Source organism: Cucurbita maxima, unplaced genomic scaffold, assembly GCF_002738345.1.
Source record: "Cucurbita maxima cultivar Rimu unplaced genomic scaffold, Cmax_1.0 Cma_Scf00058, whole genome shotgun sequence".
Classification (NCBI taxonomy): Eukaryota; Viridiplantae; Streptophyta; class Magnoliopsida; order Cucurbitales; family Cucurbitaceae; genus Cucurbita; species Cucurbita maxima.
Genome location: NW_019272074.1, coordinates 698,902 through 714,187, shown reverse-complemented (window position 1 = coordinate 714,187; position 15,286 = coordinate 698,902). Strand labels below are relative to the sequence as shown.

The 15,286-nt window shown below is 33.4% G+C and overlaps 1 pseudogene; it reads left to right on the top strand.

Annotated features, from left to right (window-relative positions):
- Positions 1-706: 706 nt before the first annotated feature.
- Positions 707-2,733, top strand: LOC111471798 (annotated as a pseudogene).
- The last annotated feature ends 12,553 nt before the right edge of the window (positions 2,734-15,286 follow it).

Here is a 15,286-nt window from a genome sequence, read left to right as displayed (position 1 = left end):
ATCTTTGCAAATAAAAAGTCATCGACTTTATATTACATCACTAACTACAAATAAAAAAATACTATGAAAAATATATGATAGTGACTTCTCGAAACTATCTTATAGAATATTTTATTATTTTTATTATATTAGAGAATCCATATAGAATCGGTATCTAAAAATATAAACACGGGAAAGTATTAGAAAATTGTTCTTATTATAGTTAGGACGTTGAGAAGCCCAATAGACAGTCAATGAAACTGATATTGTTACATTGCATAGTTCTTTAGTTCACCCATACAATTAAAATTAAACATCTCTTTTAGAAAACTATAAGTTGGAAAATAGGGTTTTTTTAGTTAAGATCTCCCCATCCCTTTTTAAGTGAAATAAAAAATGAAACCATATTGACAAAGAAACTTTTTTAAATTCAATAATCCTAATGAGAGATCCAACCGTCAATCATAAAAATGGCAATGAGCGTCTTATCTTATAAGATAGACTTAAATTTAAAAATGTTGGCCGTTGACAGTGATTAAACTAGGCGACATACCTAATTAAAATTGGTTAAACCGTATAAAAACAATAATGGTTAAATAAAACAAGAATAGAATAGTACTTGAGATGCGTCAGTTAAAGTTAGAGTTAGAAGGGTAAGCATTAACCTACAAATATCAATTCACTGCTCTTCCATTTTCCTATCACTTGCTTCCCTTTTCTCTCTCTCATGCTTATTACCAACCCTTGTATCATCAAGTTTTCTTCCGCTCTTCTAGTAACCTTACATGTTTTTCTTTCCTTTCTACTTCTGTTTTTTAACCATGCCTTGGATGCTGAATTAACATTCAATATTATTAGCCTCGGTGCCAAGCCCGATGGAAAGACCGATGCCTCGTCTGTGCTTCAAATGACATGGGCTAAGGCTTGTGACTCGTCTACACCGGCCACTATTTACGTTCCCGATGGTATATTCTACGTTCGAAGTGTGAGCTTTAATGGGCCTTGTAAGAACAATGTTATTACCGTTCTCATCGATGGAAATCTTGTGGCTTCCTCGGACATTCAAGTTTTAGCTAAAACTAAATCTTGGACTGAGTTTAGTCACATAGATGGGTTTTCCATTACTGGCGGTACTATCGATGGGCAAGGAACTGCCTTATGGAATTGTAAACACTCGGGGAAGAGTTGCCCCGTTGGAGCCACGATATGCAAAATTTGAGTTGGCTTGATAAAAAATAAAATTTGAAAATTTTTCTTCGGCCGAAGGTTGAAAGAAAATGAATCGATTAATTTAAAATATATACTGATTCTTGCTTTTGATTCTTTTGAATCGATAGAGCCTTCAAATAAATGATGCACAAAACGTGAACATCAATGGATTATCTTCGATTAACAGCCAAAAGTTCAACATTGTGGTGCATGGGTGTCAAAACGTGCATATGACAAGAGTGAATGTCTCGGCTGCAGACGATAGTCCAAACACTGATGGCATCCATGTGCAACAATCATCCAATGTGTCCATTCTCAACTCGAGCATTAGCAACGGTGACGACTGCATCTCAATCAGTCCAAGGACCTCCAACTTGTGGATGGAAAGTATTTCATGCCGACTTGGACATGGAATCCGGTAACTAGAGATAGATTATGACGAACATTTTTTGAAAAGTTTTTTTTTTTAAGGGTTAAAGAAATTTGTCGCATTAAATTTTAAATGATAAAACTAAAGGTTGAATTAAATTTGAATGATTAAAAATATATTCTAAAGTTATTTGAGGTTGCGAAAAAAGATTTAAAATTATTTTAAAAATATTTTGGATCAAAATTTTTATTTAATATACTAGGTTAGAGTGAGAAAATAAAACATCATGAAAAATTTGGTATTTTATTGAATGTATTTGTAGCATTGGGAGCTTGGGGATAAAGGCCGAGGAGGATGGAGTGCATAACGTTACACTGACATTATCTACTTTCACCGGGACTCAGAATGGAGTAAGGATTAAGTCTGGGGAAGACCAAGCTGTGGATTTGCTACAAAAGTTTATTTTCAACACATCATTATGGATAACGTGAAAAACCCGATCATAATTGATCAAAATTACTATCCACATGAGAAAGACTGTCCTGGTCAGGTATAATTTCTCGTCAATCTCAAACAAGTTAATTTTTTTCTAATTGTATTTAACCTTAAATTTGAATAGAACTCAATATTTTAATTTTATAAATAATTGATTTATTTTCTCTTTAATTGTTTGAAATTTGTTTGGTTTAAAATGGGTGCTAAATTATTAGTATTATTTCTTTGTTAAATTAAATTACTTTTGTGGGTAATAAATTGCGGACTCCATTACCCTTACATATCTTAAAATGGTATGAAGTTTTTAGGCGGTAAAAAAGTTTTATAGATATTCTTGTTTATCAGTTTCCGTAGCATACGTTGATCGTTCTTCTTTATTCTAACAGGCTTCTGGAGTTAAAGTCAGCGAAGTAACATACAAAGACATCAAGGGAACTTCCGCCACTGAAATAGCAATCAATTTTGATTGTAGCCCAATAAATCATTGCACTGGATTAAGCATGAAAGACATAAACCTAACTTACGAGAATCACATCGCTAAAGCTTCATGTAAAAATGCCGAAGGAACTACCTCTGGTGTGGTTGAACCTTCTGGTTGCTTAGCAGACAAATCTAATTTTTGGCAAAACGTGTTGGTACTAAGATTAAAGGATAATAAAAATGCTCTAGAGGGCTTATAAATTATTTACCAATTCTACCATAAAAATCAAACAACTTTGACAAAAACTACCCAATAAACTTTTTCTTATGGTATGGTATTTAGTGATTTAAAACAATTGCAATCATGGAGTAGGTCTAAGTGTTCCCACTAGACGAGACAATGTCAATGAAATATTATACTAGAATAACTCTTATTGCTATAGTTGTTAAATATTATACTAGAATAACTCTTATTATAGTTGTTTAACTATTAGTTTGCTCAACCACATCATTAACAATCTTAACAAATCTACCCATTATTTTAGATGCAGTAGTTTATCTTTTTAAGAGTTCACCTTAATATTGACCCGTTCAAATAACTTCCATTGGAGGACAGTCCAAAAGCCACCACGAACCGCTATATGGATCTCACGTTATAAATCAATGATGGAGACTATATGATATATTGTCATGTTTCCTTCTGGCTATTTTGAAAATAGTTCATACTTATGAAAACTAGGGCAGACTTATTTATTTGCAAGTGAACTCGAACTTAAAACCCACTTTGTTGTCAATAACTTCCCTTTGAGACTTTGCGGCCATCTACCAATATTCTTCTTGTTATTTTTACGGCTTTTTTTAATCATTCCGCATTGGACAAGACTTCTAAAGTGTTGAATTTGGGACTTATGGGCTCAATCTTAGAAACGAAGAAATGAACTATTGAGTAAGACCTGAACCTTTCCTTCATGAAATACTCTCATTATTGAGATTGACGAACTCTTGATCTTAAGCTTTATGGTGATTGCAACATTTTCATAAAGGACTTAGAATTGAAACACAGTGGATTGATTGATCAAATTTGAATTTCAAATGTCGGTTTTGAAACCCAAAAAAAAAAAAGAGTTTAATCCAAAAAATTTCCTCTCATTTCTGGTTAATAAGGTATAATTCTTGGATCTTAGCGTTCATAACAAAGAGGGTGAAATCATAGTGTACTGAGGGCTAGAACGTTCAAATGGAAAAAAGTTTTAGTCACCGAAATTCGGAGTAAGTTTGGTTAACCCCATGATTTTGAGCCTCAATTTCTTTTTTCTTAGTTAATGTTAACGGCTGAGTTTGGTACCAACGTGTTCAAGTTCAAGATATCTTGAAGTTTGGTGAAGGAACCAATTTCAATCGAAGCCTAGAATGTGCTGATCGAGGGTGATATCGTTCTATCTAAGCCTTTCCCACACGCATGTCAGAATGGTCAGAAGGTAGAAGATGATCATGTGGTTGGTTCAACTGAACTAACCATTAATGGTTGATCTAAAAAACCCATCTTTTAAACTCTTTAATATTGTTGTTAAATTTTAACCAAAGGAGGGTGGTAAATTATGATTCAAGGTCCTAGACAGGTATATTTCTATCTTAACATCCCCACAAAATATCAAACATGTTCAAGTCAATTCGTATCGCGAGGATTGCTTACATTTACATGTATGTTGTTTTTAATCCTTTTTACTGATTTCTTTTTTTTTTTTTTAAACATGATTTGGGACCTAATTATGATACTTTTAGAGATTTAAGCTTGAGGAATGTGTAAAACGTGAACTTTTTCAAGCATGTAAATAGTCAATTCGATTTTTCTTTTAAACATTAGTGGTAGGAATTTACTTGGGCATGTTTGATATTTTGTGATCAGGTTGTTAGGATAGAAATATACATGTCTAGGAGGTTGAATCACAATTTACGATTCTCCTTTGGTTGAATTAGCGTGATAGGAAGAACTAATGATTTATTCATGTCTTTATTGAACTGAGCTGCTCAATTCATGTCTTAACATTTATTTCTACAATCCAAAACAACGGGTAAGACTTGATCAACACATATAAACAAGGTCTCAACGAACAACTTGGGGCTATATAGAAGAAAACTCTACCTTAATTCTTCCCGCCATAGCGAGTAAAGTCGTTCTATCATGGCTCAAGGGCCAAAGCTAGTCCAACTTTAGCACTCTTATCAATCGCTTGAGTGTCTACATCCGCAGATACGGTGAGGAATGACTTTGGATGCCATTGTGCTGGATAAGAGCACTGGCCTTGCCAAAGTTGTTCACTCGAGCCTTCACCGTGGTCAGTGAACCAAGTGCATGTTGGGTGCCAATGGTGATGGTATTCTAAAAAAAACAGGGTAGCTTCCATAAAGCCTTTGTGATATCTTTTTGTCCCAAAATCACACTTTTGGACCTCGTGGGGTGTTTTGTAGTTGAACCATCGAGGCAGTGAACATGAGAACATGTACTCATGTTATTTTGCTTCATTGGAAGCTTTCGTAGTTGGCCGCTTTGTCTCATTTTCAACTGCCTCAAAAAGTGGCATAACAAGCTTGTGGTGTTTAGATATTTCTCTTATTCAATGAGTTGGGGCTATGTTCTTCCCTTTAAATGTCAGTGGGACAAACTTGTAAGAGTCCCGTTGACCTCTCCGTTTGAAATGAACGTTTAACTAGCGTAGCGGAAGTATTAGAATCGTCCTTGATCTTACTTAGAATTAAACAAAACAAAATGTTAAACAAACTAATGTAAGGAAATAGGGAGAAAGTGTTCAATCTTTAAAGGAAATGTATTTTTTTTTTTCTTTATATTTAATATATCTAATATATTAAATAGTAATTTAATCACTCCAAACTATATTTATTTTTCTCTTTTTGTATTTAATCTAACTCATATGTTAAATATCAAACCTAAAAATTAGAGATCGAACCATCATGAATTAAAATGGCAATGAGTGTCTTATCTTATAAGATAGACTTAAATTTAAAAATGTTGGCCTGAGGTAGAGATTTACATACGTGACATACCTAATTAAAATTTGTTAAACCGTATAAAAACTATAATGGTTAAATAGAACAAGAATAGAATAGTACTCGAGACAGGTAGGTTAAAATTAGAGTTAGAAGGATAAACATTAACCTACAAATATCACTTCACAACTCTCCATTTTCCTATCACTGCTTCCTTTTTCTCTCTCTACTGCGATTGGAGAAAGCGTGGGATGCTTTTTGGCTCAACCCTATGATCTTATCTACCGCGATTTGAGAATATTTATCAAATAATATATTTGAATATCTAATATAACATATTCCCAGAATCATATTTAAATGTCAAAAGATATTCTAATATATATTTAACTAATTTAAATGTCGTTCAAATTTCAAATATATAATTTTATTCAATTATCTATATACATGGATTATTTTAATATTTAATATATAAAAAACAATAAATATATTTTTCTCTTATTTGAACCCATTAAATGAAATGTATTTTTCTTTCTTCATATTTAATATATCTAATATATTAAATAGTGATTTAAACACAACAAACTATATATATTTTTCTCATTTTGTATTTAATCTAACTCATATGTTAAATATCAATTTGAACGCTTCAAATTAAATACTTTTTCTTTTTTGAAATTTTCCTTCAACTAAATCATCCTTTTAGTATTACTATGAGCAAGCAAAGAAACCTTATGATGACCGTATTGATTATAAGCTGCAATGATATAAAATTAATTAAATATATTCCTGAATTAATCAACTTTGTTCATTAACTATAGGCCACTCCATGGTAGGCCTAGAGTTGCACGCTTATATAGTGTGGAACAAGTTTTGACCATTGATATAATCGTTACAAGCAATCACGAGTTGTTCCAAAAATCTTATATCTCAAGTGCCACTAACTCTCTCATGAACAATTTATATATGATCAAACCATAAACCAAGTCCCTCCAGGGTTGGTGAGAGAGTGTGACTCCATTGTTCAATTCCTAAAATCATCACGTAAGGGAACTACTCGTCTACTTATTCTATATCAGACAGAGAGAGTGATTTTCATCTCGTGAAATTATGTTCACAGCTCCCTATTTGGTCAAGTTCCGAAAACAGTAGTCATATTAAATTTGTAGTAAAAGTCATTCTCAACTCACTTAGGATTAAGATTGAGTCGCATATGGTCATCCTCTAGAATATTAATTTTCTCGATTAATGAATTTGTAAAGGGAGTTAAAATATTTTGGTGGTCCAATTTTATACAAACTCTTTGCAGTATAAGATACACCCACGCACATGTGTGAATGATTTAGATATAATCATTTGTAACAATTACAAATAGACTCGTATCAATTATGTTATCAGTATAAGAGACCAAACCTTATCCATATACTATTGACCTTTAGGTTGTTCTTAAACATGATCCTCTTGTATGTCAATCACATATTGTTTAAGACTACATCAATGATCTAGGACTTTTCATACCATGGATAATGTTAAATTTTAAATAAAATAATCAAATTTATTATTAAAATTAAACAATTAATTACAAGGCTTTATGGGATAAATCTCAATACTCTCGATGTCCAAGATATTCTGACATTGTCCCCACTTTTTATGTTACCCTAGTTTACCTTAGTGGCCTAGATCATAGATTGTAGTGCCATGGTATCCACTTATTCCGACGTTTGTTCTTAGCGTGCCTTTCCTGATAAGGAATTTGAGCGGGTCGGTCTTAGTCAAGGGTCTACTTGCTCTACCACCTCGTCAAGTACCCCTTCAGCCTTTAGGGTACATAATCTATGATCATGCAATAAAATCTAACTTATTAGGTATTATAACCAATTATAACCTATTTTGATCATAAGACGTAACTAACCTATGCATATAATTCACATAAGGAGTGAGATCATGCATACTAACCTCACGAGGTGAGCTTAAGTCAAGTTGCAAGGTATCACGATCATACTTGCCCAAGGCGCGTTGCTTACGGTCGCGTGTCAGATGTTCCAATGATGCTTGTCCAGAACGTACTGTCCACGGTCGCATGCCCGTTCTAACCCCTTTACTTGCTTTCATGTTAGATGGACATTTACTATTCTTGTTGTGTTAGTACGGGGGCATGACCTGTCAACAAAATCATGTCTACAACCTTTAGGGCTTAAATGATGTCCTTGTTTATCAGTTTTCTTTGCATACGTTGATCGTTCTTCTTTATTCTAATATAGGCTTCTGGAGTTAAAGACAGCGAAGTAACATACGAAGAGATCAAGGGAACTTCCGCCACTGAAATAGCAATCAATTTTGATTGCAGCCCAATAAATCATTGCACTGGATTAAGTTTGAAAGACATAAACCTAATTACGAGAATCACATCGCTAAAGCTTCATGTAAAAATGCCAAAGGAACTACCTCTGGTGTGGTTGAACCTTCTGGTTGCTTAGCAAACAAATCTAATTTTTGGCAAAACGTGTTGGTACTAAGATTAAAGGATAATAAAAATGCTCTAGAGGGCTTATAAATTATTTACCAATTATACCATAAAAGTCAAACATTTTTTACGAAAACTGAAACCCAATAAATTTTTTCTTATGGTAGGGTATTTAGTGATTTAAAATAATTACAGTCATGGAGTAGGTCTAAGTGTTCCCATTAGACGAGACAAAGTCAATGAAATATTATACTAGAATAACTCTTATTCCTATGGATGTTAAATATTATACTAGAATAACTCTTAATTCTTATAGTTGTTTAAGTAACTATTAGTTTGCTCAACAACATCATTAACAATCCTAATAAATCTACCCATTATTTTAGATACCGTAGTTTATCCTTTTAAGAGTTCAGCTTAATATTGACCCGTGCAAATAACTTCCATAGGAGGAAAGTCCAAAAGCCACCGAGAACCTCTATATGGATCTCACATTATGAACCACTAATCGTGACCGTATGATATATTGTCATGTTTCCTTCTCTCTATTTTGAAAATAGTTCATAATTACGCAAACTAGGGTAGACTTATTTATTTGCAAGTGAACTCAACTTAAAACCCACTTTGTTGTCAATAACTTCCCTTTGAGACTTTGCGGCCATCTACCAATATTCTTCTTGTTATTTTTAGGGTTTTTTTTCAATCATTCCGCATTGGACAAGACTTCTCTAGAGTTGAATTTGGGACGTATGGGCTCAATCTTAGGAACGAAGAAATGAACTATTAAGTAAGACCGGGACCTTTCCTTCCTGTAATACTCTCTTTATTGAAATTGACAAACTCTTGATCTTAAGCTGTATGGTGATTGCAACATTTTCATAAAGGACTTGGAATTGAAACACAGTGGATTGATTGATCAAATTTCAATTTCAAATGTCGGTTTTGGGATCCAAAAAAAGAGAGTTTAATCCTAAAACTATCCTCTCATTTCTCGATAATAAGGTATAATTCTGGGCTCTTAGTGTTAATTGGAAATAGGGTGAAATCATAGTGTACTGAGGGCTAGAACGTGCAAATGGAAAAAAGTTTCTTGTCACCAAAGTTCTGGGTAAGTTTGGTTAACCCCATGATTTTGAGCCTCAATTTCTCTTTTCTGAGTTAATGTTAATTGCTGAGATTGGTACCTACATGTTCAAGTTCGAGATATCTTGAAGTTTGGTGAAGGAAAGATTGGTACCTACATGTTCAAGTTCGAGATATCTTGAAGTTTGGTGAAGGAACTAATTTCAATTGAGACCTAAAATGTGCTGATCGAGGGTGATATCGGACTATCGAAGCCTTCCTCACACGCATGTTAGAATGGTCACAAGTTAGAAGATGATCATGTGGTTGGTTCACCTGAACTAACCATTAATGGTTGATCTAAACCCCATCCTTTAAACTCGATAATGTTTTTGTTCAATTTTAACCAAAGGAAGATTGTAAATTGTGATTCAAGGTCCTAGACATGTATATTTCTATTGATAAGAATCACGGTGTTTCAAATGTTCCAACTGGACTTATTACACGATCCAAAAACAATAGAATTTGAACCTACGCGCAGAGAGCTCAATTGATTTCAAACCAACTTAAGCACATCAACATTTGATAGAAAGAACTATTTTTAATTTCATAAATTATGTAAAAATCAAATGGCTAATTTGACTTATTATTTTGTGGAGATTAAAGGGGATCGGGAATAAATGTTGTCCATAAACGTGTTTTTTCGGGAGACTATAAATACACATAATATGTTATATAAAATTCAGATTCGTGGAAGAATGTAATTCAAATCTCAAATTGAGACGTTTCCTTACAAATTCGAGCATCATATTTTCCATTCTAAGTTTCAAGCAATTCTTGTGGTAGAATTGCACCCGAGTCATTCAACCAAGCCTTGATCAAGTTCGATTGTGGAGTGACTCAATTTAGAACAAGGTTTCCAAATCTTGCTTCCAGATTTTCGATCATAAGAGGTAATCTAATTCTAGCATTATCTCTTGGTTGATCCAAATTTCGTATAAGGGGGTGGTAGTTACTTTGATTCGAGGGTTCTTGCTTCAACAAAAGCTTGGATCGTTGGGCTGAGGATTAAGGTTGCCTTATCGATTTGGTATCAGAGCCTAGGTTTACATCTTTGTGGCCGCTCTAGAATTGACTTTATCTTTCATTTTTGCTATTGTTTATATTTTCTTTAAATCTGTCCATTTATTTTCTTTCTGTCATTTCCGCCATTATTCATCAACTCTTCATTTTGTTCTCATTTTCTTCTAAAGATCACATTGAGATCTTGAAAAAAAAAAATCTTATCATATTTGTTCTTACGATTGTGATTATAAACGAACTTTATCATTTTTTTTATCATTTTCATGTTTATTTGAAGATCAAATAATCTTCAAATAAACTTCGATTCACATCATTTTCTTAATTCATCTAAATCTAGAACCGTTGTGTTTGATATTTTTTTTTCTCTCATAATCTACACTTGAAGATAACTTTTAAATTTCCCGAATTTTGTAAAAAGGAGATTTAGATTGTTCTTAAAATCTTCACGTTCTTTCTTTTTGGAATTTTTTTTTAATTTTTTCAGTGTGCAATTCTATCCAAAAATATCTTTGTGTCTCTTATTTGTTTGTTCATTTCTTGTTTTATTTTGGTGTTACTTCATAATTAACTTGCTAGATTCCTTGGTGGATTAATCCGACAACTTGCTCATCAAGTGGATAGGCAAGCGTACTTTGATATGCAAGAATTGTTACACCTTGCTGCAAAATCGAAGGGCAACTAGCTTGGGAGAGGAGAACTCCAAGAGGTATGGTATTTCAAAGTCTACTACTTTCAAAACTTGGAAAAAGAATACAAATATTGAAAAGATAGATGTCAAAGTTAGAGGCAAGTATGATCTTGACAAAAAGAACAAAGCTGAGACCTCCAAGGGTAAAGAAAAAGCAGAGGAATACAAGGAAATTCGAGAAAGAAATAGAGATATCAAATGTTGGAAATGTTAAGGAATTGATCATCTTAGTCGTGATTGTCATAACAAGAGAGTCATGATCATCAAGAATGGGCAAGTTGTCACTGATAGTGAGGAAAGTGACACTTGATGAGCTAGTTGAAAAAGAAATCTAGGAGAATGAGGAGGAACTAGAAGATGGGAGTCATTTGGTACTTGTTACTAGAAGACTTCTTAAAACTCAAGTTACAGAGAACGATGTTGATGATCAAAGAGATAACCTATTTCACACAAGTTGTTTAGTCAAGGGGACTCTTTGTAGTCTTGTAATTGATAGCAGAAGCTGCACCAATGTCGTAAGTACCATGCGGATCAAAAGGTTGCTAATTCCAACCCAACACCATCATAAACCTTACAAGATTCAATGGCTCAATGACAATGGAACAATGAAGGTAACTTCTCAAGGTTTAATATCTTTTACTCTGGAAAAATATAAAGATGAAGTTCTTTGTGATGTTTTACCAATGCATGCTGGAGACATATTGCTTGGCCGACCATGGCAATTTAACAAGAGGGTTATGTATGATGGCTATTTAAATAGGTATTATTTTGTAAAAGATGGTAAAAAAACCACTCGAGTACCTTTGAGTTCTGCAAATGTATTTTCTGATCAATTAAAGTTGGAAGAAAAAAAGAAAGAGTTTGAGGAAAAAGAGTTGAAAGAAAAAACAGAGTTCGAGTGAAAAAAATAGAGAAAAGTCAACGAGACAAAACACAGTGAAAAAAAGAATGAAATTGAAAAAAAAAATGAAAAAATGTGAGTTGTTTGGCTAGAGTTGGAGAGGTTAGAAGGGCAATGTTCTCACAAAAAATCATCTTTGTACTTGTGTACAAGGAAGGATGTTTGGTCTCTAACGATAACAATTTGTCTTTGCCTAGTATGTTTCAATCTCTTTTACAGGAATTTGATGACGTATTCCAAGATGAAGTCTCTAAAGGACTACCTCCCATTAGGTATTGAACATAAAATAGACTTTATTCCAGGGGCAGTCATTCCTAATAGGCCAGCTTAGCTTATAGAGCCAACCCAACTGAGACTAAAGAAATTCAAAGACAAGTAGAGGAGCTCATGGAGAAGTGCTATATATGTTCTGTACCAGTCTTATTTGTTCCGTAGAAAGATGAAATGTGGCGCATGTGCGTTGATTGTAGAGTCATCAACAAAATCACGGTGTGGTAACTACTTATGGCCTAGAGAATTTGTGATCCACTCTGATCATGAAAGCTTGAAGTATCTTAAGAGTTAAAACAAACTGAACCGTAGGCATGCAAAGTGGGTGGAGTTTATTGAGACATTTCCATATGTCATCAAATATAAGCAAGGTAAGTTTAATGCGGTAGCTAATGCATTATCTAGAAGGTACAATCTTTTTACTTCTCTTAGTGCAAAAATTCTTGGATTTGAGCATATTAAAGAATTATATCGAGATGATCAAGACTTTGGAATTATTTATGCATCTTGTCTTACAAAAACTGTTGTAGATGATTATTATGTGTTTCATGAATTATTATTTTAAAAAAGTATGCTTTGCATTCCTAAATGTTGTATCAGAGATTTGCTTGTAAAAGAAGCACATGATGGTGGCTTAATGGGACATTTTGGGATTAATAAAACTTATAATATGTTGCATGATCACTTCTTTTGGCCGAAAATGAAGCATGATGTTCATAAGTTTTGTAGTCAATGCTTTAAATGCAAAGAAGCTAAATCTAGATCACAACCAAATGGATTGTACACTCCTTTGAATGTACCCAATGAACCTTGGAGTAATATATCTATGGATTTTGTTCTTGGTTTACTGCACACTAAAAACGGTAAAGATAGTATTTTTGTTGTGGTAGACAGATTTAGTAAGATGACTCATTTTATTGTATGTAACAAGACGGACGATGCAAAACATGTTGCTGACTTATTTTTTAAGGAAGTAATAAGATTACATGGAATCCCTAGAATAATTGTTAGTGATAAGGATGATAAATTTCTAAGTCACTTTTGTAAAGTATTGTGAGGTAAATTGGGTACCAAATTGTTGTTTTCAACTACATGTCATCCTCAGACGGATGGACAAACTGAGGTGGTTAATAGAACATTAGGAGCATTGCTTAGGGCTATTTGTAGAATATTAAGTCTTGTGATGAATGTTTGTCATTTGGTAGAGTTTGCATATAATATTAAGTCTTGGGATGAATGTTTGCCATTTGTAGAGTTTTCATATAATAGAGCAATTCATAGTACAACTCATTGTTCTCCTTTTGAAGTTGTTTATAGAATAGAGCAATTCATAGTACAACTCATTGTTCTCCTTTTGAAGTTGTTTATGAATTTAATCCACTTACGCCTCTTGATTTGCTTTCTATTCCTTCTAATATGTTTGTGAGTGACGTAGCCACAAGTAAGGCAAACTTGGTCAAAACATTGTACAAGAATTGACGGACTGGGTTTGGATACATTTTCTCAAGGATTAACAGGATTTAATCTACTTACGCCTCTTGAAAACATTGCACAAGGATTGACTGACTGGGTTTGGATACATTTAATCTACTTTAACAGGATTTAATCTACTTTAATAGGATTTAATCTACTTACGCCTCCTGATTTGCTTTCTATTCCTTCTAATATGTTTGTGAGTGACGCAGCCATTACTTTCTATTCCTTCTAATTTGTTTGTGAGTGACGCAGCCATTGCTTTCTATTCCTTCTAATTTGTTTGTGAGTGACGCAGCCATTGCTTTCTATTCCTTCTAATTTGTTTGTGAGTGACGCAGCCATTGCTTTCTATTCCTTCTAATATGTTTATGAGTGACACAACCATTGCTTTCTATTCCTTCTAATTAGTTTGTGAGTGACACAGCCATTGTTTTCTATTCCTTCTAATATGTTTGTGAGTGACGCAGCCATTGCTTTCTATTCCTTCTAATATGTTTGTGAGTGACGCAGCCATTGAGTGAAGATACATTTTTCCGAGCGCAGAGAGCTCAATTGATTTCAAACTTATCGCATTAACCACACATCAACATTTGTTAAAAATAACTATTTTTAATTTCATAAATTATGTAAAAGTCAAATGGTCAATTTGACTTATTCTTTTGTGGAGATGAATAAATCCCGTCCACAAACGTCTTTTGTCGGGAGTATAAATACCCTCACTATGTTATATAAAATTCAGATTCATGGATGAATGTAATTCAAATCTCAAATTGAGACGTTTCTCTTACAAATTCGAGCATCATATTTTTCATTTCTAAGTTTCAAGCAATTCTTGTGGTAGAATTGCACCCGAGCCATTCAATCAAGCCTTGATCAAGTTCGATTGTGGAGTGACTCAATTTAGAACAAGGTTTTTAAATCTTGCTTCTAGATCTTCGATCATAAGAGGTAATCTAATTCTAGCCTTATAAGGAAAGGGGTTAACTTGAACTTGAACATGTCGGTACCAATCTCAGCAATTAACTTTAACTAAGAAAAGAGAAATTGAGGCTCAAAATCATGGGGTTAACCAAACTTACCCCGAACTTCGGTGACTAAAACTTTTTCCATTTGCACGTTCTAGCCCTCAGTTCACTATGATTTCACCCTCTTTGTTATGAACGCTAAGAGCCCAGAATTATACCTTATTAACCAGAAATGAGGGGAAACTTTGATTAAACTCTCTTCTTTTGGGTCTCAAAACCGACATTTGAAATTCAAATTTGATCAATCAATCCACTGTGTTTCAATTCTAAGTCCTTTATGAAAATGTTGCAATCACCATAAAGCTTAAGATCAAGACAATTTCAATAAAGAGAGTATTTCATCAAGGAAAGGTTCATGTCTTACTTAATAGTTCATTTCTTTGTTCCTAAGATTGAGCCCATAAGTCCCAAATTCAACTCTAGAGAAGTCTTGTCCAATGCGGAATGATTAAAAGAAGCCTTAAAAAAAAAACAAGAAGAATATTGGTAGATGGCTACAAGTCTCAAAGGGAAGTTATTACAACAAAGTGGGTCTTAAGTTCGAGTTCACTTCGCAAATAAATAAGTCTACCCTAGTTTGCGTAAGTATGAACTATTTTAAAAATAGTGAGAAGGAAACATGACAATATATTATACGGTCTGGATCATATTTTAAACCGATGAACAAGTCTATAGTATGAAAATTGTAAGTCGTAGACAATTCAGACGTTTGATCGAGCCTTGGTCATGTTTGAAAGAAAGTTTTTTAGAAAATGGAAGCGAGGAAACGCATAGAATCTTCTAATGTTTTTTTTTTTTTTTTTTTTTTTTTTTTTTTTTTTTTTTTTTTTTTTTTTGTTTT